Below are 25,435 nucleotides of genomic sequence, written 5' to 3'. Positions count from 1 at the left end.
TTTTTTTTTTTTAAGATTTTATTTATTTGCGAGAGAAAGAATGAGAGACAGAGAGCACGAGAGGGAGGAGGGTCAGAGGGAGAAGCAGACTCCCTGCCGAGCAGGGAGCCCAATGCGGGACTCGATCCCGGGACTCCAGGATCATGACCTGAGCCGAAGGCAGTCGCTTAACCAACTGAGCCACCCAGGCACCCTCAAGGTGCTTTTAATATGCCAGTTGTTATAATTATTGCTATAGCCACTCTACAATATGTACAGATCAAAAGATTTATGGACTTCACAAATATTTTTGCAGAATAATCAAGGGATAGGTTGTTAATCACCTTTTCAGAAGCAATGATGAAAAATCTAGACACAACACTTATTTTTAAAAAGATTTTTCAATAAATGAAACAGACCCATAAATACAGAGAACAAATTGATGGTTGCCAGAGGGGAGCAGGTGGGGAGGGCGGCAAAATGGGTGAAGGGGAGTGGGAGGAATAGGCTTGTGGTTATGAAATGAGTGTAGTGGGGATGAAAGGTGCAGCATAGGGAATCTAGTCAATGGTACTGTAATAGTGCTGTATGGTGACAGATGGCAGCTACACTTGAGCTAGCATAACATATAGAGCTGTCGAAATCGCTATGTTGTACATCTGAAACTAATGTAACGTTGTGTGTCAACTACAATTAAAAAAGTGTTTTTTTATGATTTGTACATAATAAAAAAGTTTGATAAACATTTGTCATTCTTGTTATTTATATCCTCATAATTTTTTATTCTCCCCTCAATTGTGAAAGTTGAATGTAATTTTCTAGACTCTGAATTTCATTCTCTATTGTTTGAAATAACAAAGATAAGCATTGTTTTTGCTTACTGGGAAGAACAGGGTATTGCTTTAGGGAGTAAATGTATTTGTCAAGCATTGTTTATAACAACTGCTATAGCTTCAAAAGACAATGTGTTTTTTTAAATGTACATATGTATTATGCATTTATTCTCATTTAGCTTCTATTATAAAAATCCTGAGACATCCTGTGGCCGTTATTCTGTTTATGGATCCAGAGGTCAGGGAGATGATGAAACCAAAGGTTAGAGAGAAAATTTTGTCATTAAATTGAAAATTATAAGCCTTCTCCTACTGAGCTATTTCCTTCTTGGATTTCAGAATATGGTCACCTATGAAGGTTATTTTACTTCAATAAAAAGAATCATTGGATGAGGAAGACAGTAACCATATCTGTACAAAAGGAAAACAATTTAAATCATGCACAAAAATTTACCTATATTCTGCAAACTGCTTATTTTGCAGGGCAGCTCAGAAGTGGGTAAATAGATCCCTGTCCATGGTCAGGACAGCAACTCTTGTATGTTATACAGGTGTTTCAATATGAACCTCAATTGTTTTTAAACGGAAGAACTGCATGGAGCACTGGGTGTTATACGAAAACAATGAATTGTGGATCACTACATCAGAAACTAATGATGTATTGTATGGTGACTAACATAACATAATAAAATAAAATAAAAAATAAAAAATAAAATATAACAAAAAAATAAAAGAAAGAACAATTAGAAGAGGTGCAGCTTTGGGATTTTTATAACTCCTTTAATAAGCACTAAATGATATTTTATCTTTAAAAGGGACTCTGGGTACCTGTGATTGCAACCAAGCTCATTAAAATAAAAATTTTCATGCGGCAGACAGGAAAAAACAATATAAAGAAATCAGAGAAAATCTAAACTGGGAGTTATAATTATTGTCTGTGCTCAGTAAATCAAGTCTACTTGTAAATATGCATAATTACTTTTTAATAAAAAAGAAATTAAGCATTTTGCTAGGCTTAACCAATGGTAGGTAATTATACTAAAAATTACATTAAAGTAGGCTGTATACTGACTCATGCCACTTCTATTCTGAGGTGGGATTATCCAAATTGAAAGATAAAACCCCCATTTTCCTAGCAAGGTACAGAGAGTACAAGACAGAAATCCACTGTTGACATGGGAAATAACCCATAAAACCACTTTTTCATTTGTTCCCATCTTGAGCCATCTTTATATTAAATTAAGTCCTCAACTTTGTTTCCACTGGGGAAGAGTATTACCACCCACTTGATCACTGGGAGAAGGGGGAGGTGGTGATCATGCAGAGCAAGTGGCCAGGACTGGTTACCTAGGCAATAAGGTAAATTGCTCATGCTTTGCACTCCATTTCCTTTCTCCCCATGCACTCCTTCAACAACACAATCCACAGCGAAGCACATGCCAGGGTAAGTGGCGGGGAAGGCGATTACTGCCTACAGCAGGTAGAATAAGAAAACATGGAGCAGAGGAAGGCTTTTCAACAGAAAACTAACAATGCATAAGAAGGATATTCTTTGAATTCTTTGGCAAGAAACCCAGAAACGTGAGGTGTACTTATGTCTAACAGAAGTTCTGGGAGAAGGCAGCTTTGAACATGATGCAGTTAAGTTGAAAAGAAGATTAACTATAGGGACCCTGGGTCCTTTATGGAAAGAGACTTGGCCGCAGACGGGCCCAGCTTGATTCTAGCTCTACCACCTTCTAAACGTGTGAATGCTCCTTGGTGTCCCCTGCACCTCCCCTTCCTCTGAAGTAAAATGTCTACCTCACTGGACTGTTATGAGGAAACAGCCATCTGAAATGTGTGAAAGCTTTGTCAGCTATAAAGCACTATTAAAATGTTTCTGGAAAGTAACAGGGATCTATCCTCACTTCCTGCCTCAGGGAACAGTCAAGGAACTGAAAGTTGTTCCCAGTTCTTACGTTTTCTTCCCTCAGGCTCAACTGCAGGGGCTTTTCTCTGGGTCTCACAATGATTGGCTCACTCCTGTTTTTGAGGTTGGGTGTTGGGTGACTGTGGCTGTCAGCCTGGGCACACTCCAAAGATACCGTGTCATCTCTATGGCTGCAGTCGTCAGGAAGGCAGGGTCCAGGAGAAGCTGGTGCAACCTTGTGTTACCCCATGCTGCTCTCGTCATGGTGATGGTGGGGCAGCTGGGGCTTCCACACATCCTACTTCTGATGCTCCATTTCTGGGTCCTTCTGGTGCATCAGGTCAACAACCCACTGCCCTCCCTTTCTCCCCTGTCTACCCTGGGGTCTTCTCCCAGCTCCTTTCCCTCCCCTGTCTTCAGATGAGGAAATTAAATTCCTATCTCAGCATCCAACCCAGCTGCAGCTTCTTCCCAACCGAGCGGAAACCTCCTTTCTGCCTTCTAATACTGTATACCTCCTCCAGGAAAACATTCCTGACCTCTGTCCTGCCCTCGGCTTGTTTTTACATCCATATTACATGTGTTTCCTATGCAGACCTTGAACATGGCACTTTCTGTATAGTGTTGTACTTTCTCATCTCACCACCATGTGAACTCTTCAAAGGGAAGACCTTGGGAGTGAGGCTTACTCACCAGTGTCTCTCCAGCACTCAGCATCGTGCTTAATGGTAAAAGACTATGAAGTGGACTTATCAGACCCTCTCTCCTCTGCCGACTCTCATTGACTTAATAGACATATGCATGCAAAGAAGGAGCATTTGTGTTGAGGCCACAATGTAAGCAAGACAAACATCTCTCTCCAGCTTTCTGGCTTGTCTCTTTCTGTATCCTTCTACCCTAGATCACCCATGTGTCTACAAGAAGGACCAAGAGGAGAATAAAATCAGTAGGATGAAAGTGGCACAAAATCAATCAGAAATTAAAGTATTCCTTCTTTGTTTTTTCATTTCTCTTCTGTTTTGGCTTTCAAAAGGAATTGCAAGATTTTACTCTTTTTCTGGTGCTCTTAATCTAAAATGCCTAAAAGTCTACATGGAGAAAAGATTTGGATAGTTATAAAAGTTTGATGGGGATATAGGATAAGTTTGGAAATCATTTCATGCCTTTTAGAAATAGTCCAAGTCAAACTAATTAAAGAAATTTGTTTTTCTTCTTTAGTTCTACATCATTTACTCAGGCATTCAGGATTTGAGAATTTTTCATTCAATACTACTGATAAATAGTATTAGACTTTTCCAGAGTACCCACTGTTTTCTGAGAGTGGTTTCTTTAGCTCTGTGGCAGATGCTGGACAAAATCCATTTCAATTTTCTCTCCCTTGCCTGCTTTCCCTTACAGAGGCTGGAAATACTTTCTCAGTTTCTTTAAATTTGGGCAGTGACACAGACACAGTCTGGCCATCGAGGTATAAACCTGAGTCTGCTGGGAAGTTTCTGGAAAAGCTTCTGATTTTCTTATAAAAGGAACACATATGTCTATCATTGCTCCCTTTCCTCTTTATCCATCTGTGTGTGCAGGTGTAATGCCTGGAGCTGCTGTAGCCACCTTGCAGCCACGAGGTGAAAAACAGGAAAGCATGGGGACAAAGCACCATCACACTAAGGAAAGTAGAGCAAAAAGACAGACAGGAAGGACTTGGCAAGTGCCCACTTCCAGGCCTCTTACTGACTGGCACAATACAAGTTAGAATTATTTAAACCACTACTGGTCAGGTTTCAGTTACTTGAAGCTGAAAACATTCCTAACTGATTCAAACCACAAATAAGAACATTTCCTACTAATGAAACTGAGCTTGGTTTCCTATGGTATCATTCAAAAGCAGACCTAGTTACCAAATTTAATCTTAAATATTTCTCACAATCAGGTATGCCCTTCTCTGCATCTGGCTCCAATTCCTTTGAAGTCCACATTTGTACTTCAACCTAGCAATGTGGTGGAGGGGGAGAGGTCATGTACCATCTGTCACAGGGATCACGATTTCAGCTGACTGAGGACAGTCTCCCTTTAACATATGCTCTACTGGAACTTGCAGTTCCTTTAGCAAATTCTGGGTTGTAACATTTAAAACTGATACTCCAGCTACTGTTTCAAGAACATTATTGTATTCACCTCCTGAGTCTGCTATACAAATGACCACAAACTGGGTGGCTTAAAACAGAAATTTATTATCTCTCAGTTCTGGAGGTCAGGAGCCAGAAATCAAGGTGTCAGCAGGGCCATGCTCCCTGGAAGGCTGTAGGGGGAGGATGTTTCTTTTCCTCTTCCAGCTTTTGGTGTCTCTGGGTGTTCCTTGACTTGTGGCGGCATCTTTGTCTCATCTGCACATGGTTTTTCTCCTCTGTTTCTTCTTCTTTTTTTTTTAAAGATTTTATTTATTATTTGACAGAGAGAATGAGAGAGAGAGAGCATACGAGAGGGGGGAGGGTCAGAGGGAGAAGCAGACTCCCCGCCGAGCAGGGAGCCCGATGCGGGACTCGATCCCGGGACTCCGGGATCATGACCTGAGCCGAAGGCAGTCGCTCAACCGACTGAGCCACCCAGGCGCCCTCTCCTCTGTTTCTTCTTTTCTGTCTCTGTCTTTACTTCTTATGAGGACACTTATGTGATTAGAACCCACTCAGATAATCCAGGACTATCTTGAGTCTTTACCTTAATTGTATCCACAAAGACTCTTTTTTCCACATATGGTCACATTCACAGGTTCCGGGTGGACATATCTTTTGGGGAGCGACCACTCAACACACTGTAATTATCTTCCTTCCTACTCTAGAAATATTATTCCATTTGTCTTGTTTTTCTTTGTTGGGTCTCATTTTTCTAACTCATGAGAAAAAATGTTTATGTTTTAAATCTCGGATTAGAATTTAAGGTTGTTCTCAAAATGTGTGTTGAATTTCATATTTTTAAAGTAAAGAATTGTATTATTACATCCTAGGCTTTATTTCTCACATTAAAGTAAAAAATAGATGGCTTGAGATAGGTAAGTACATCATGGCAGTAAAGTATTTACCAGATTTAATATCACCCAGGCAAAACATCTGTGATTTATTAACCACAATCTTTAACAAAGACTGGATTACCATTATTACTTTTAGGGCATGAATTGCTTTATACCTAGATCAGTGTATTTTAACCCTGCTTATACATTATAATCATTCAGGGACCTTTAAAAAATGTATATGTAGGTCCCACTTCAACCAGCTGAATACAAATATCTGTGGATGGGCCTGGACATCCATAGTTTTAAAGAGCCCCCAAAGTGGTTCTTATGCATAGGGAAGATTAAAAACTGACCTAGATTCTTGCTAATGGCCGGCCTTCTTCAACACTATTCATTTATTCAATCAAGTAATCATGCACTTTCGAATGCGTTAAGTCTTTGTGGAAGATACAAGGATATATAAGACATGCTTCTTATCTGCAGGTTTATAGTTAAGTAGTCATGGTGTGTGCTATTTTAAGTGTAATATGCCATTTATACTCCACGGTATAGGGGCCAAATGTCTGTAGAAAATGTATTTCCTGATCACTCTACAAAATGCAAATCCCTTAAAAAAAGTCGCTTGTATCCTTATTGCTTTAACCCCCCTGCACATACACAGGCTGCTAGTAACAGAGCAAGAAAAGCCTCCAATGCTTGACTGTCATCAGCTATAACCTCTGTAAAGTCAGGAGCTTTTAATGTATCTTCGATTCCCCTTCCACAGAGTAGACATCATATAAACTTGAAAAAATCGGTACTAGTAGTGATTCCTATTAGTAGGAAAAGCTTCCGTCGTATAGCTGTGTATGCCCTAGCGAAGTGCTACGGACTGGAAATGCCTCCAGCCTCCAGGTACTTGGGAAGAACCTTGGGGTGCTAAGTCCCTGCTGGTGGGCATGAAAAGGAATGGCGGTGGGCGATGGGGGCAGGATCTGGCAGCCCGTTGGCAACTGCTTTGTTGGAGCGCATGTTAGACTCTGCTGCTGTTGCTCATGTAGACACTCACAGACACCTCAGTAACAACTGCCACCCGAGCTGTGCAGTCACACAACGCAGCAAGAGGAAGAGAGAAGATGTTTGTCAGGAAGGCCCTGAACACAAGAAGGTGAGGGCAGAGACCAGAGTAGATCTGGAGCCTACGGCTGTGGGCCAGCTTTCAGGAAAGAACTAGACAGTGTAATCCAAGGAGTCACAGTGGCACGTAAGTGTGAGGTCTTGTCAATGAAATATAGGAAGAAGGGGTGCACCTGGAGGAGAGCAAGATATTAAGGCAAATACCCCCCCCAAAAACCCAACTATCGATGAGTTGAGTTTATTCAACTGAGTTTATTCAAGTTGGGTTTATTCAACTGTACATTAATCAAATATTTATTGAGCATTTTCTATGTGTTCCAGGTGTTGGGGATGCAGAGGTGAACATATGTTCCAGTAATGGAACTGGGCCATTAGCAAATAGAAAAATGAAGAGATTCAGGACTCTAAAAACAAACAAACATTTTGGATATTGTTAAGGAAACTGATGGAGGGTGGGGAGACACGAGTTTGAGTGGTCAAAGAAGGCGTTGACCCTAGGAGGTGACATTGAGTTGAGATAATGCAGAAGGAGGAAGAAGATGTACGTAAAGGGTCCAGGCAGACGGACTGGCAACAGTAATGGCCATGAGGTCAGAACACATTTGGAGTTCGCGAAGAATCAGATGATATCCAGTCTGGAATCAGAGCAAGGGCATGTCAGGAAGAAGAAGAAAAAGCAACTGGGTTTGATGATGAGGGAGTAGCTGGGCTTCTGGAAAGATCAGGCTGCAGGTCTTTCCGTTCTGGTCTGAAAGAGACTGAGGTCCCTCTGGGTAAGCTGCTCAGGGCTGTCCTGATACAGACAGCCTGTCAGCTCTGACAGCAGCAATCCTATCCTCCCGGCTGTAATGAGGGACCGCGTTGGCTTTGCACTTGCCTTGCTTTGAGGATTCCAGTCACACAAGGCCTGCACCTCCACTCCCTAAGGGTGGTCTGGATAGTTTCACTACGTGCACAGTGATTTTAAAGCTGGTGATACATGAGGAAAGGTAGCGGCATAAGTCAGTGATGTCAATCCCTGACAAATATCATGACCAAAAAAGATTCCCGAAGTGACTTCATTTACACTGCCACATCCTGACAGAATCTGAGGTCTTTCTTGGTAGATGAACACAATATCATCCTATATCTATGGAAATGGAAAAGAATGGGAGCTTTTCCTAAGCAAAGAAAAATATTAAGTTAAGACCTCACACTTTTTCTTTTTATGCACTCTTCCCACAATGCCTTGCTTATACCGTACTTCACTAATTTTTAAGACACACACGTGTCCCTCATTTTGCCATCTCTGAACTGGTAAAGCATCTTACAATCAGGGGTGCCTCATAATTGCTGTGGTATGACTGCCATCACGTGTGCACGCATGCTTGGTCATACTATTCATATTGTCCACTGAGTCCACTTGCATTGTTATAGCGAAACACGGTGAGAATAATGAGCATTTAAGCTGTGTTTAAAAAGATCACACTTGGGGCGCCTGGGTGGCTCAGTCGTTGAGTGTCCGCCTTCGGCTCAGGTCATGATCCCAGGGTCCTGGGATCGAACCCCACGTCGGGCTCCCTGCTCGGCGGGAAGCCTGCTTCTCCCTCTCCCACTCCCCCTGCTTGTGTTCCCTCTCTCGCTGTGTCTCTCTCTGTCAAATAAATAAAATCTTTTTTTTTTTAAAAAAATCATACTATATTTTGGGACTAATAGAACAGTTATTTGGTACTTAGAAAGGTACTAATAGAGAAGAAAGAGGGTAATTTGATATTTGTGAAGCAAATATCTTCACTAGAGAAGAAGCAATTACATATTTTCTTTAAAAGCAGTAACCATGTGCATTATGGAGCTGAAGAAAGGAAGATATCTATAAACACATGGAGTCGTGTTTTGCTTTGTTATTGCGCTACCTGAAGAAAATGACCTATTACATGCCAGGGAACTCAACAGTCAGGAGAAACTGACAAAACCCTCTAAATGAACGAAATGTCAAAGCTGTACAAGGCTGTTGCCGGGGGGGGGGGGGGGGGGGTATGTGTTGGACGGAATCACCATAAGGCACCGTGTCTTAGTTCGATTATCAGCATTATTTTTCTTTCTTAAGGACACATGAAATAATCGTGTATCTCATAATAAGTGGCATTTTAGATTATTTAGAACAGAGCAGGGGCACCTGGGTGGCTCAGTCGTTAAGCGTCTGCCTTCGGCTCAGGTCATGATCCCAGAGTCCTGGGATCGAGTCCCACATCGGGCTTCCTGCTCGGCAGGAAGCCTGCTTCTCCCTCTCCCATTCCCCCGCTTGTGTTCCTGCTCTCGCTATCTCTCTCTCTGTCAAATAAATAAATAAAATCTTTAAAAAAAAAAAAAAAAAGAACAGAGCAGATGTTTTTATCTTGAGATGTTGAGTACTGTGCAAACACCAGATCCCATTTATCTCATTACATTCAAAGTGTCTCTGCAGCCCATTTACATGTTAGCAAAGATGTGTCTGCTTGAAAACTTGTAACTCACCATTGCATCTCAAGCCTATGGTAGACTGAGCAAAACATTCTCAGGGCAACTTGCTCACCTTGGTGGACCGATGACTGTGAAGTAAATAGCTTTAATGAAAAATAAGATAACTTAGCTAAGGCCATCATTTAAAAAAAATTAAAAAATAAAATTCAATTTAAGAAGGTCATTGTGTTTTTACGTCTGATTTTGAAAAGTCAGGGCTAAAGGCCTTGAGGTTTTTTTTTTTTTTCTGAAAGGTGCTCTCAGATCAGTGTGAAAAGACAGATTGGGAGGAAAGTCAGCTGGAAAGCTAGCAAACAATTCACAGCCCTGCTGTGGGCAGATTGTCAATCACTGAGTGTGAAGTCAGTGCTGATTTTTTTTTTTTTTTTTGAGTCCACAGTCATTCCCTTATTCCTACTCAAGGATACCATCTTAAAGAGGTAGTCAAGTTTCTTGACGGATAGGAGGTCAGTAGCTGAGGACGTGCCACCTGGCATGTGGTATGGAGGGACTGCACACCTCTCAGCCCTGAACCCCAGGCCTCCTGTTTGTTGTACTAGCAGGTTCTCAGGAGAAAAAACTTCTGCATGAGAGTGTGGCCCTGTGTAGGGTACAGAGCGCAGAAATGAGTTTTGGCTACACTTCGGGTTTTCTCAGGCATAGATCATAAATATTTATTTCAAATGCAAAGAAGAGCTGAAGAACTGTTACATACTCCTACAAATAAAGAAATAAATGTATAACTTATGTATTTAAATATATTATATATAACTGTAAAATGGCTTCTAGACATTTCTACTTGGAATGTGCGGTAGGTAGTTCAAACTTAACCATGTTGGACAGAACTCTTGCTGTCTCCTCCCCAATTTTTCCTCCTAAATATAAGTAGATATACAGCTGAGCCTACAGGTCCTCAAAGAGTTTGGTGTCTGGCGGGGGGGGGGGGTGATAAGGACGAACCCAAATAAATAAAAGGGCTATTATAAGGTTAAGTGTCTTTTTTTTTTTATTCTTATGTTAATCCCCATACATTACATCATTAGTTCTAGATGAAGTGTTCCATGATTCATTGTTTGTGCATAACACCCAGTGCTCTATGCAGAATGTGCCCTCCTCAATACCCACCACCAGGCTAACCCATCCTCCCACCCCCCTCCCCTCTAGAACCCTGTTTGTTTTTCAGAGTCCATCATCTCTCATGGTTCGTCTACCCCTCCGATTTCCCCCGCTTCATTCTTCCCCTCCCGCTACCTTCTTCTTCTTTTTTTTTTCTTAACATATATTGCATTATTTGTTTCAGAGGTGCAGATCTGATATTCAACAGTCTTGCACAATTCACAGCGCTTATAAGGTTAAGTGTCGTGCCCCAGAGGAAGTAAGGAACGAGCACTTGAATTTGGCCCACATCACTCTGAGTCCAGCCTCTTTTTCACCCTGCCACCCAAGTCTTCGTTGCCTCTGCTGCTTCTCCGCATTTCTAAATTTGCTCTACAACTCTCTACTCCCTTTCTCTCAATCCAAAGCCCTTCAATCCTGCCCTTCTTGGCGAAGTTCTAGGTCAGCTGATTATCTGGTTAGTCCACAGGAAGTGAGGATGACTATAGATTCAGTTCTCTCAGGTGGCATTGGCATTATTTGCTTGCTCTTCTCTGCTGTGCCAGTCTCAAGGAGCCGTGTGTGAGGGATGGTCTCTTTACCTGCTTTTGGAGGAGACTGTGGAGGAAAGGGTAATACGTGGGGTCTGCTTATTTACTTTGAGCCTTTCCATCTTGTCCCAACTCTCCAGGCTTTCAGGGACCAATGCATGGAGTAGGCTGGGCATGGAATTTTCTTTAGTACGATTTCTGAAGGGCAGTGGGTATTTCAATTTTGGCATTTGGGAGGTTAGGCAGTCTTAGAGAGCCTCTCCCTCTCTCTCTCTGTATGTGTGTGCACATGTGTGTGTGGTGGTGATACGGGATCATTTATGGTACCTCAGACATTGCACCCGTGTTCATCTTGAGCGACATGTGTAATGCAATGGCCGCCATGGAGAAGAAATGGAGCTCCCTCAGGCAGCCATCGAGGCTAACATTGTTGAAAAATTGCTCTGTAAGGCTGAGAACATGAGGGAAAAGATTGTGGGTATTTACTCTGTTGTTAGATGTGTCTCTGTTTCAAGACCAGCATAGTCTAGCACCTTTCAGGGTACAAGACATTTGTGGATATAAAACAGAAAGGACTAATGGCATTTCTCATTAAAACTCAAACAGTTCCTTTCACCTTACTTCATCTGGGTCAGCTGAGGCTGTTATAACAAATTACCATAAAGTGAATGGCATAAACAACAGAAATTTATTTCTTGCCGTTCTGGAGGCTGGAAGGCTGAAATCAGAGTGCAGCATGGTGGGGTTCTGGTGAGGGCCCTCTTCTGGGTTGTAGACTGCCAGCTTCCTATTGCATCCTTACGTGGTGGAAAAAGTGAGCTAGCTCCCTGGTTTCTTCTTATAAGGGCACTAATCCCATTCACGAGGGCTCCACCCTCAGACCTAATGGCCTCCCAAAGGCTCTACTGCCAAATACCATGATTTTGGGATTAGGGTCTCAACGTATAAATTTGGTGGGGGGCAGGGGGACGCAAACATTCAGTACACTGCAATCTATTAAATGGGAGTGGTAACAGTGTGCATCTCATAGGATTAAGGTGGGATGAAATGTGTCAGCATATGTCAGTGGTTAGAAACTTGCTTCATACATAAGCATCCTTGGGTTAGTCGGCAAATATTTATTTGTCACCTACAGTGTGCTAGGCCCTGTTCTAAGAGCTGGGGTTACAGGAGTAAACAAAATACATCTACAATCTGATGGAGCTTGTGGTGGTTAACAATAAGGCAGAGCCAGGATGAAGATCTTGTTGTCGAGTCTAGCACCAGAGCCCACTGTCTCCTCTGTGACTCCATAGCACCTCCTATTCACTGAGAGAGAAGGTGAATAAGAAACTTGAGATGTTGTATGAACTGAGAGGCTGGACATCAGGAATAAAGCCATAGATGTGTGCTTGGCAGCCATCAACTTGAAGGTGCCAGTTGAAGTCTTTCCATAGGTGATATTATCCAAGAGCTTAGCATTGAAGAGAGGAGATCTGAGGACAAAATCTTGAGCAAGAGTGACATTTAATAAAGGGGAAGATGGAGGACAAGGTACTGAAACTCCTCTTACTGTATAATTGTTATTATTGCTATTACTCTTGTGTCTAGAGGAGGCAACTAAAGGAACTATATTCAATTAAAAAAATTTGTTGTTAAGGTAATCACAGAACTGACAGCCCATCACCTTTGCATATTCTATTGGTTAAACGTTAAGTCGTAAGTTCTACCTGCACTCAAAGGGAGGTGATTAGACAAGGATACGACTTATTAGGAACCACTCTAGGGTGTGTTCATAAATTCATTATTTTATTTGGCTATCTTTTATTATTGAATTCGACAGTTCTTTATACATTCTGGAGGCACTTTTTAAAATTAAATATATAATTTTCTCCCTCCTCCAAAATATTGGTTGCATACTCAACTCTGAGCAAAGAGTTGGTATGCAACAAATACTTGAGCAAGGCCTGAGAATGATTTTCCATTAGGCAAACAGTTTAGGATTTAATTTTCTAAAATAATTTAGTTTCATGGCCAATTAATTCACCAATTTTTCATCTTTTTATAGATTAGCAAATCCACTATTATACAGCATATTTACCATCCATGTTACTATCCTCTACTTGTTAAATGTTGGGGAGGGGTCCTGTCCCCAACTTTTCCATACATTTAAGCCCTGTGTCCATTAGTATAGTACCCTATCCATTTTTTTTTCCTGTGGGCCCCCACACTTTAGCACCACTAATCAGTTTAGATTTTCCGAGATTGTTTTGATTTCATGTATTCTGATTGGAGGCTTAGAAACAATGATAAGAGCATCCATACTTCTAAAATTCTCTCTTTTCTCTAATCAAAACTTCTCTTTGTGGTGGATTGACTGCACTAATAGTCTCAAATTTTCATTCTGACCTGCATCCAAGCCATTTACTATGCATTTTCAGCTCATCTTGTCAAGAGGTGAACTCTAGTCTCCCCTCTCAACTTATTTCTGAGTTGGTCATGTAACTACCTTTGGCCAAACATGAGCAGATATGATGTAAGCAGAGGCTTGAAAATGGGCTTGCACATTTTTGTTTCTTTCTGTCTTTGCCCTAGGACATGCCTAGGAGAGCGTGTTAGAGGATGGGGCACCTGGAGTAGAGCCAGGTTGCCCCCATTGTCTCAGCTGACACCACCCAGATCAGCAGACCAGAGCCAACTGCCAGATGTGAGATCCGAACCATGAGAGACTATGGACTCTGAGAAACAAACTGAGGGTTCTAGAGGGGAGGAGGGTGGGGGGATGGGTTAGCCTGGTGATGGGTATTAAAGAGGGCATGTTCTGCATGGAGCACTGGGTGTTATACACAAACAATGAATCATGGAACACTACATCAAAAACTAATGATGTAATGTATGGTGATTAACATAATATAATAAAATTTAAAAAAAAAAAGAAGAAGAAATTTTGAGCCAAGTCCAGCCTAAATTACTGACCCACAGACTAAACAAATGCTTATCACTTTAAGCCCCTGCCTTTTCAGACAGATTGTTGCATAGCATTGCTGTGGCAATGAAAAACTGATAATGTGTCCCATAAATCTGGGGAACTTGGAAGCTGCCCCTCCATTTGGCTGCCATGAAACTAAGATCAAGTGCTTCCTATTTGCAAAGCATCGCGCAAAATGCTCTACTAGGTTATTTTAGTTAATCCTGAAAACAAGATTACCTAGAAGATAGATACTATTATTATTTAAATTTTAGAGGCAAGGATATTTTAGAGGTAAGCTTAGAGAAGGTTAAGTGACTTGTGCAAGGTAGCTAAATGATCAGAAATAAAATGGGCAGCTAAACCGAGGAAGACTGCTTTTAGAGCCTCTGTGCTTTTACTATTGATGCTTATTGCTTACTTTCTTGGTCCCCCATCTCACCTTTTCTCCTGCCCACCTCCACCCCCTTCAGCGGAAGACCCTGTGTTCCAGTTTGGTATGCAGAGACCACTTTTATATTTAGTTCCCCTTAATACTACTTTTTTTTTTAAAGATTTTATTTATTTATTTGACAGAGGGTGAAACAGTGTGAAAGGGAACACAAGCAGGGGGAGCGGAGCAGGAAGCCCGATGTGGGGCTCGATCCCAGGACCCTGGGATACTGACCCGAGCTGAAGGCATACGCTTAACAACTGAGCCGCCCAGGCACCCCTTAATACTACTTTCTTTCTTATATCTAGTGTAAATGGCCATCTTCCCTATTAGTCTGGAAGTCTATAAAATACTTATTGTACTTTCTCCCACAGCTACCATGAAATAGAATTTTTAAAAAAAGTAATGATCCTATTTAAGTTTTAGGAAATCTAATTATCCCCCAAAAGCAGTTTATACCAAAGTAAGACTCTCCTAGAGAATATATATGTATTTATATGTTAAACACATGCACACACACACATATTTAAAAGGGCACTGTTATCCCAAATTAATCTAATTGGTGGAATGCACAGTAGAGGGTTTTTCCCATTTATACCGTTTTAGGCATACGGTGTTTGAATTTGGTGCTTGATGTCTACAAAATTAAAATTCTCCTGTTTCATGTTTTATTATATTAATATTATAAACACAGATTGATATAAAACTGGCACTGAATTTGCAATTAGTTTCTGCGTTTAAGAAATTATTTTATGAGGGCGCCTGGGTGGCTCAGTTGGTTAAGCGACTGCCTTCGGCTCAGGTCATGATCCTGGAGTCCCTGGATCGAGTCCCACATCGGGCTCCCTGCTCAGCAGGGAGTCTGCTTCTCCCTCTGACCCTCCCCCCTCTCATGTGCTCTCTCTCATTCTCTCTCTCTCAAATAAATAAATAAAATCTTTAAAAAAAAAAGAAATTATTTTATGATTTAGTCACTTGCCATGTACTTTAGGTATGCTGCCACCAGGTGGCGGCAGGGTGACAGGCATAAGGTTTGTACAGTAAAGAATTTACATGCTTTCTGAGGTTCAAGGTAATAGCTTTTTGCTTGAGTTCAAAAACAATTTGAGACCACAGATATTCAACTTAACATAATACATCTCTTTAGAAAAACAGCTAGACTTAAACTCTAAATCAACCTTAAACATCTTTAAAGCAGATATAAATCTCAAGCTACAAAATCACCCACCTAAACTCTCTCCTTCCCAGCTTTTTAAATTATTTTCATAGTGGGCTGATTCTAACACTAATCTTATATACATACTTTAGTAAAAATGTTAATCTTTATGATTTACTCTGAGTTTTTATTTATTGTCAATCTCTTCCATCACAGCTCATATGTCAGGTTTCAAAATTCCTAATAATTTTCTTTTAACAAAAATACCTCTTTGGCTTCCATTTCCTCTAAGAAGACAGAGGTCTATCTTTTCAATATGATCTCAGATCTCTTCCCAAGGAAGACCCAAAGCATTTCTCCATCAGGATAGCACGAAAAGTATATTTGCATTTTATGGAGGATTTTGTCCTTTTTATAGTCTTTCTTTCTTTTTTTTTTTTAAAGATTTTATTTATTTATTTGACAGAGAGAGAGAGAGAGGGAGAGAGCACAGGCAGGGGGAGCTGGAGGCAGAGGGAGAGGGAGAAGCAGGCTCCCTGCCAAGCAGGGAGCCCGACATGGGACTTGATCCTAGGACCCTGAGATCATGACCTGAGCCAAAGGCAGACGCTTAACCAACTGAGCCACCCAGGCGCCCCAACCTTTTTATTTTCTGCACTACAGGAATAATCCATTAGAATTTTTCCCCTCTCAAAGCTCCTAGAAGTGCAGAGCCAGTTTACTGTATCTATTTAACTGCAACATACACGAATCTCCTTAGCAACAGGCTCTGCCCTAAATATCTCCAAAGAGTTCTTAAAGAAACAAAAGTCCTCAAACCATGTTAGAAATCTGAGCAAAATGCAGAATAAAAAGTTAACTGACTTCATTATAATTAATAATGCTATATATTTAAAAGAAGCAATTTCAATGTAAAGAAAATATCAACTAGTTCAAAAAGCAGTCAGAAGTTCCCACTCTTACGGATCATCAAGCTGAAACTCTGCAACAGGGTTTAAGGGTATAAGATTAGGGAGGATAAATTGAGAATGAGTACATCCCTAACCTCTGAGCCACTCCCCTGCTCTGCCCTAAGGTGTTCTGTTTCAAGAATAAAGAGGAGTGTGTGGCTGAGGGTCAAAGGTCAGTGCTGTGTAGCTGGGGGAATAAAAAAAAAAGAAACTAGCAGTTCTGTATCTAAGCGTTGTCAGGAAAAAAAAAGGTGGGGGAAGATCCTCAGCAGCTTTATCCTGACAGTTGCTACAGGAGCTGAGAGAGTCATTCCACCTGACATTCGCCCACTCCAGGAGTGCAGATTTTGAGCAGCACTAAGCAGTGAGGGTTTGGGCAGGGCTGGTAGGGAAAGCTGATACCTGATGGGAGAGGGGAGGTTGAGAGGCCAGCATAGCAGAAAGGGGTTGAAGTTGGGAAGGGGGCAAGAGAGAGGCTGAGCAGTGATTCCTAGAGACCAGATTTTGCACATTCAACAGGGCTTTCTAGGTTCCAGCAGTTGAGTCCTGAGAGTGAGAAGCAAAAGGCACCTAAGCTGTGAGAGCAGGCTCCAAGGGAGCTGGCCAGCTCCCAGCCTAACTCTAGGAGACAAAGCTGGGGAGGGAAGAAAGAAAGAGGGAGAGAGGCAAAAGAACAATAAAGTAGAGAGGGAAGAGAAAGGGCTGGGTAAGAAAAAGCTCTCATGTGATTTTGAGTCTCACAGAAAACCTATAAAGCCAGTGGGGTGGATACTGTTATCTTCTATTTACCAATGAGAAACTGAGGCCCAGAGGTCTAAGTGATGGAAGGTCCCATACTGAGTGGCAGATATAGGATTCCAAGTTGAGTGACCTGATTTCAAGGTACAGATGAAAGAAGAGAGGGCGCATTTGAAACACTGACACGTACCATAATGTCCTACCTTTACTTTATAAACAGTAAGTACTTTTTTTCTTTTTTTTACATAACCAGGGCTTAGGGTCAAACTGAAAAGTTTTAGCCACTATTGAAAAGCATTTCTGAAATGTATTATATTTGTCCTAAGCTCCTTTGAGTACTGACTATAATTTATCCTCTTCTTGATAGGTAGGGATATAACAGTGAAAATCGACTCTATATCCATGTACTCCCAGCTGAGGGATACTCCCAGGTTCTACAGTGACCCACGGGTTTTATTGCCGTCATGCCTAAAACATTTGTGGCTCCACTAGCTGCACGGCAGAATTGGCTGGCTCAGCTCCTTGCCTCCCAGTCAGCTCTTCCTTCTTGAGTGTGTTGCCTTCCGGCCCCTACCTACTCTTCTGATCACGTCACTCTCCTGATTAAAATCCTTTAAATGGCTCCCCACTGAGGACAGCAGTGGTCTTCAACCCAGGTGGCACATTAAGATCACCTGGGGAGCTTTTAAGAAACTCCCCGTGCCCAGATGCCATTGCCAATCGTTTAGCTGTGGGCCCTAGCCCGTGGATGGGCATTACCAAAAGTAGCAGGGGTTTGGGCTTCTGGCCAAGATGGATTAACAGGGATTGGATCTATCCCCACCCTGCTTTCACCTGAAACAACTAAAAATCCCAACACAGTATATGAAACATTGATTTTTAAGGCATTGGAATGAAGCAATGAAGGACACGGATCCCTGAGAGATGAGAAACAAACTGAGGCCTGCAGTTGCCCCAGTTGACCCCAGTTAACCACCTTGAGAGAACTCCTAGGCCATGGTGTGGGAGGTGGGGCCCAGGGAGCCTGGAAGATTCTTTGAATTGAGAGGATGGAGACTGAAGGGGTGGCAGTGTTCTGGGCAGAGTAGTAGAGAGGAGAAAGTACTGATCAGCACAGGCAGGTGAGGAAACTGTCTGAGGCCAGATTAAACAACAACAACTACCTCAAAAGATTAGTGGGAATAAGACACAGAGTTCAAGTGGGGTTGGTAATAGTTTGCACTATTCAGACTGGGAAGTCTGGAAACTCACAGGGTGTTGTTGGAATACTCAGAGGCATTTTGCCTCAGCAGTGGAAGTATTAGCCATAGACTAAATGATGCTCTGGGCTCGCTTGACAAACCTTCAAAGCAAGACCTGAAAGGATCAGAGTATATACAAGGAGCTTTTCTATGTCCCAGAACAAAGCCCAAAAGTATTTACAGGAACCCAAAAATATCCAGCACCCAACAAAGTAAAATTAATAATGTCTGGCATGCAATAAAAATTACCAGGCATGCCAAGAACAATGAGGAGAAAAATCAATCAACTGAAACCAATCCAAAACTGACACAGATATTGGAATTAGAAGACGAGGGCATTAAAAGTTATTATAACTGCACTCCATATATTCAATAAGTTAGAGGAAAGACTGAGCATGTTAAATAGAGATATGAAAAAATATAAAAAAGACTCATGTCTAACTTCTGAAGATTAAAACTATAATCACTGAGATAAAAAATACACTGGGTGTTAATAATGGCAGATTAGATATTATAAGAAGAAAAGATTAGTGAACGTGAAGTCATACAATAGGAACCATCCAAATGAATCACAGAGAGAAAAGATATTGAAAGAAATGAACAGAACGTGGGTGAGCTGTGGCCCAACTTCAAATAGCCTAATATACATATGATTGGAGTTTCCAAAGCAGAGGAGAGAGAAATGTGGGACAGAAAATAATATATTAAGAAATGTTCATGGAGCAGCCCCTATTGAAAACGGTATGGATATTCTACAAAATTTAACAACAGAATTACCATATGGCCCAGTAATCCAACTTCTAGGTATATATCCAAAAGAATTGGAACCAGTATCTCGAGGAGATATTTGCACACCGATGTTCACTGTGGCATTGTCCATAATATTCAAAAGGTGGGAGCAACCTAAATGTCTACCAACAGATGAATGGATAAAGAAAATGTGGTATATACATACAATGGATATTATTCAGCCTTAAAAAGAAGGAAATACTACCATATGCCATAAGACAGATGAACTTTGAGGACATTATGCTAAGGGAAATAAGCTCATCACAAAAAGACAAATACTGCACAATACCACTTATGTGAGGCATCTAGAGCAGCAGTCAAACTCTTAGAAACAGAAGACAGAATGGTGGTTACAAGGAGTGGGGAGAGGGGAGAGAGGGGAATTGTTCAATGGACATAGATTCAGTTTTGCAAGATGAATAGCTCTAGAGATCTGTTGCACAACAGTGTGCACAAACACCACTGTACTTACACTTAAAAACGCATGGCCAATTTTATGTATTTTTGACTACAATAAAAATGATTGTGGTGATGCTTGCATAACTGTGACTATACTAAAAATGACCAAATTGTGCACTAAAAGTGAGCAAATTGTGAATTATATCTCAATAAAACCATTAAAACAAGTTCAGGATGTCACACAGCAATAAGAAGACAATGCATCATCCTAAAACTACATGCAATGTGATGCAAACGAACGAGCGCACTGAACTCTGCTGTTAAAGTAGGATGGTAGTTACTTTAGGGGGCTGTGGAAGGGGACTTTTGGTGCTGGCAATTTTCCATTTCTTGTTCTGGGCTCTAGTTACAGGTGTGTAACTTTTTGGTGAAAATTCATTAAGCAATACGCTTCTGATTTATATGGATTTTTGTGTTTATACTTCCATAAAAAAAAGTTTTGGAAAGTTGAAGGAAAAAGGAGAAATATAAGAATTTACTGGGAAACCAAAAAAATAAAAAAGAGAATGACCAAAAAATTTCCAAAGTTAATGAAAGCTATAGACCTCATATCTTAGAAGCTCAAAAAATCATTTATACACAAGAAACATGAGGAAAACGACATCAAGTTTCATCATAATCAAATTGTTCAAAACCAGTAATAAAAAGAACGCTCTTATGTGCAGTTAGAGGAAAAAAAAAAAAAAAAGACATGTTATATACAGAGGAAGAGCAACAACAACAAAACCAAAAAAAGAAAGGATAACAGAAGATGTCTCCTCAGAAATAATGCAGGAGTGGGGCACCTGGGTGGCTCAGATGGTTAAGTGCCTTCGGCTCAGGCCATGATCCCAGGGTTCTGGGATCGAGCCCCATGTTGGGCTCTCTGCTCGGTGGGAAGCCTGCTTCTCCCTCTCCCTCTGCCTCTCCCCCTGGTTGTGTTCTGTCTCTCTCTCTTTCAAATAAATAAATAAAATATATATATATAAAGAAAAGAATACAGGAGAGAGGATGGTGGATCCACATCTCTGAAATAGTTACACAAGAATTCTATACTCAGCAAAAACAGCTTTGGAAAATAAAGTCTTTTTACCAGTAGCCCACACTTTAAAAAATGTTAAAGGAAGGGCTAGAACAGGAGAATGATGGCAGATGGAAATAACAGTTACACATGGAAGAATGAAGAGCAGGGATAGCTTCGTGGGTTGTGTGGCCTATGAGGTTACACGAGGACCTGCCCTTTGAAGGAATCTGTGCTTGGCTTAATGCTCTGCTGTCATTGTTTTAAAATCTTTTAATAATTTTTGAACAAAGGGTCCCCTATTTTCATTTTCCATGGGACCCTCCAATTATGAAGAATTAAGAATCGTCCTAATGAAGACTCCTGTGCAGCCCATGAGAGTGGGGGAGAAGGCTGGGATGCTGAGCTTGGCTTAGGTCATATGTTCAGGCATGGAAGACTATAGGAGACTTCTTCAGAGGAAATTAGGAATGCTTTGATTTTTAATCAGGAGAAGAGTGAATGATATCTGGTGGGGGCGGGGAAGAAAACAAACAGTTGTCCACTCAAATAACTTTTTTTAAGGTAGACATTTCTAGATAGAACCTGATTTTCCTTTTTGTACAGAAGTGGTTCATAAATGGCTATAATCAGAGGGTGTTAGTTCTTCATGAAATTCATTTGTTGCTGAGTGCTCTCTTAAAGTCCAAATACCTTGTTTAGTTTCAGTGTGTGCGTGTGCGTGTGTATGTGCACGCGCTTGCATGTGCGTCCTAATTCTGGCATCAACGCTTCAATAATGCCTATTCCATCATACTGATCCCGAGGCACTGCAAATATGCAAATTTACTTTGGATGCAAAGGAAAAGCTATATTGCTTCCAGTGAAGTTCTCATGTTTCAGTGTATTCTAGGTAGTATAATTCGATTTCAGTGTAGGTCAAGGCTCCAAAGTCGAAAGGAACATGGTAGGTGCGGATATGCAAAATATGCTGAAAGACAGTGGAGCCAAAGCACCAGGGTAGCCATCACCACTCCCCAGGCCAGATAGGAAAGGGCTAAAAATCACTGGAAAGTGAGTATTTGTTTGGGGGTGATTGTTCATCTCACGTAAGGAAGGGAGAAGGGTGGTTTTCCCACAACTTGAGCCAAATGAGGGAAGCTTCCAGAGAATCCCTGCAAGAGCTTGCAGTTCAGATGCAGTGAGTGAGGGGGATGGAGTCCGGGGGCTTTGCTTGATACAGACCTGAGCGAGTCCGAAGCTCAGAGGCTGTACCTGGTGGTCCCCAAGTCTTCTGTAGATCCGGCTGTACCGTATGCGGAGGCTTACATCCACAGAGAATTTATAGTTTGTTCTACACTTGATTACTCATATCCAGTTATTTAGTTAAAGCCTTTGGCTTTGATTAAAGTTAACATTTGAAGTGTTGAACGATATAGCCTCCCTGATGTGGAAATATGAATGTTTTTCTCATTTATTAATGTTCTATAGTGAAGGCATAACCTTTTACTTAAAATAATTGGCTTGGAAATCGAGTTATAACATTCATCCTCCCCTTACATCCCCTGCAATTTGTGAATTTGGTTATTCTTCTTGGTTGGGAGTATGAGTTACCATTTGCCTTTATCCGATGCGTGTACACAGACGCGGACACACATATTCACATGCACGACGCAAAAAAGACTTTTAGGGAGTAAATTTAATTGCAGTTACAAGCAGGAAGGGTACGGTAGAAAGGAGTGAGAGTTTATAATGCTGATCATGAAATAAAACATCAAAGCAAGTATTGAGTCTAAACCTGATACTGATGGGACTGTATTTCTATAGCACTTAAAGCAAATAAAGTCGCATAATTAAAGATTTAACATAAAATTAGAATGTTAAATTTGAAATTTTCTTAGTACATCTCCAAGTGATTAGATTATCCCAAAATTTCCCTGGAAAGGTAGAAATTAAATCAACATTGAAAAAAAACCCCAAACCAACCAAAAAACCGAAACCAGAAAAATCTGAAAGTCCTAAATGAAAGAGTAATGTAAGTATAGTTTCAGCAGCTGTTAGGCAAGAAGCAAATGATCTTCTAATCAATTTTCTGCTGCAAAAATAAGTCAAATGGGTGATGGGTATTAGAGAGGGCATGTATTGAATGGAGCACTGGGTGTTACATGCAAACAATGAATCATGGAACACTATATCAAAAACTAATGATGTAATGTATGGTGATTAACATAACATAATAAAAAAAAGAAAAAAAAAGAAAAAAAATAAGTCAAATGATTTTCATGGGACACATATGGGTATGTCTACCTTAATTATTTTATTTCTACCCGAAGGTATTTAAAACACAGCCAATCACTGTAGTTAGATTTTTAAAGCTATTCTTGCACTTATCAACAGAGAATTAAGAACGCACTAAAACTGATTTTTATTTTGTTCTTTCGGTGGGTACTTTTCTTTCTTTTTTTTTTTTAAGATTTTATTTATTTGAGAGAGAGAATGAGAGAGAGAGAGCACATGAGAGGGGGGAGGGTCAGAGGGAGAAGCAGACCCCCTGCTGAGCAAGGAGCCCGATATGGGACTCGATCCCGGGACTCCAGGATCATGACCTGAGCCGAAGGCAGTCGCTTAACCAACTGAGCCACCCAGGCGCCCGGTACTTTTCTTTTTTAAGATTTATTTATTTTAGAGAAAGAGAGAGAGAGAGTGGGGTGGGTGGGGTGGGGGTGGGGTGGCGGTGGGGAGGAGCAGAGAGAGAGGGTGAGGGAGAGAGAGTCTTAAGCAGATTCTGCATTGATCATGGAGCCCTACATGGGGCTAGATCTCACAACTCTGAGATCACAATCTGAGCCGAAACGAGAGTCAGACGCTTAACTGACTACACCACCCAGGCACACCTTGGTGGGTACTTTTATCATTATCAGTATTGTAGGATATCATAAGCATTGGCTAGAATTATTTCCTTAGTAAATAATGGTAAAGCCACTGGGAAGAAATTTATGACATATTCTGCACTACGATTTACACATTAAGAAACTGGACAGTGTTCAAATTTATCTCATCTAACCAAAATCCCCTTGGTAGGTACTCAGTGGTAAAATAAATTATTAAATATTAATAATAATTATTAATTGCCATACTTTTTTGCTTGAGGTTATCAATAGCAGTAGGAACTGCTCTGTAAACTTGGTAATACCTTGTACAAGGCCTGAGTAAACTTATGAGTAAAGAAAATTCATGTACTAATGCACTGTTAACTAGTCTTTAGCTCTCTCAACAAGCCTTTGGAGAGGACTATAATTCAAGCGAGAGGTTTATCCAGCTAGCATCTGCACAGGGAACAATTTGCCCGACAATCTCTCTCAATATATTCACATAACACTAAAATACCAATACAAAAGTAAGAATAGTATTAATGATGTTATTAATGATAGTAGCAGACACAGGCAAAACAAAGCTATTAATAAAAGAGCTTCTGCATATGAAGCATGGATTAGGGAATAAAAGGAACAATTATTGGCATCTAAATTCTTTAAGTCTAGACACACATGGGCCTGTAAAACCTATGTCTTAAAAGTTTCTTTTCTGCTTGATTTCCACTGCTGAGAATGCTGATATTAAGAAATGAGATTTCTATTAATCTCCCTCATCCCTATACTATACTTTGGGTAGTTTTGTGACCAAAATCTTCATTAGGTTATTCAAATAACCTTGTTTTTCAAAGGTAATAATGCACTTCACACACACACACAAAAATCTTTGAGGTATTTTTGAAAGATTATAATTTCAGATGTATTTGTACTTTTCAAATCACAATTTTGTATAGTTTTCATTTCTTCATGAAAATACTTTGATTAAACTTATACCCAATGAGAATGTGTTACTATTTTCAAATATCAAGCAAAATACCATGTGAAATTAGAGGCTTACTCAATACTATTTAGTGATGCTAAACGTATTTGTAATTACAGCAACAGCCAGCCTCCTCACCCTCTGCTCTCCTCCCCTCCACCAGCAGCCCCCAGTATCAAAGACAGCCCCCCACCTTGCACTTTTCTCTTCACTTTACATAGAACAACAGTTACTGAAGCCAAATGGCTTCCTTAAAATGAGCCACTCATTACAAAGATTCAGGATGTGAATTTCTCTAAAAAGCTTTGCTCTAAATCAAAGTGACTGCACATTCCCTTCAGGCCAGAAAACAACAAATTATGGGTACTTAATATAGAATTGCTGGGCCCATATATTATATATGAGATTATTTCATATTTGGACGTCTTCTCTCATTAGTTGGGATGAATTAAAGCCTTGAATTTGAGACTAGCCTAAAGCTTTGTAAGCCAGAAGGCACACATTTGTGCCTTTCTTTCATTTTAAAACCAACAACCCATCAAAGGCATCACCCTTGTAGCAGAGTTCTGGTGGGCATAAAAATTTTGTTCTCTGATTTCCAAGTCTAAGGGTACAGATCGATTTTTGTTTATAATAAATAAACCTATGGAATTAAATGACTCGAAAAGCCTCCTCAAGAGTGTGAACTTGCCCATAAAGATGTCACAAACTTTAAATTCTATCAGCTTAAGGAAAATATACTGGGTTGATATTAGATGCAGATGTACTCCGCCCAGAGGAATTGGCCTCAAGATCTCAGACACAGTGACTGTGTTTTCTAGTTCTGATAACAATGCTTGTGACAAGCTACTTCTCACAGGACTGAAGACAGATTGTATTACAGCACATGGAACTAAAGGGAAAATGCTTCGAGTCTGTATGGGTGGAAA

The 25,435-nt window shown here is 40.7% G+C and overlaps 1 protein-coding gene across 11 annotated transcripts in view; it reads right to left on the bottom strand.

Annotated features, from left to right (window-relative positions):
• ANKS1B (ankyrin repeat and sterile alpha motif domain containing 1B) overlaps positions 1 to 25,435 on the bottom strand; it is a 717,443-nt gene that overhangs the window by 258,488 nt on the left and 433,520 nt on the right. The window lies entirely within an intron of this gene.

The sequence above is a fragment of the Mirounga leonina genome, unplaced genomic scaffold, assembly GCF_011800145.1.
Source record: "Mirounga leonina isolate KUSES-001 unplaced genomic scaffold, KU_Mleo_1.0 Mir_418, whole genome shotgun sequence".
NCBI classification, from domain to species: Eukaryota; Metazoa; Chordata; class Mammalia; order Carnivora; family Phocidae; genus Mirounga; species Mirounga leonina.
Note: the sequence above shows the minus strand (reverse complement) of the source record. Positions and strands in the feature narration are given on the sequence as shown.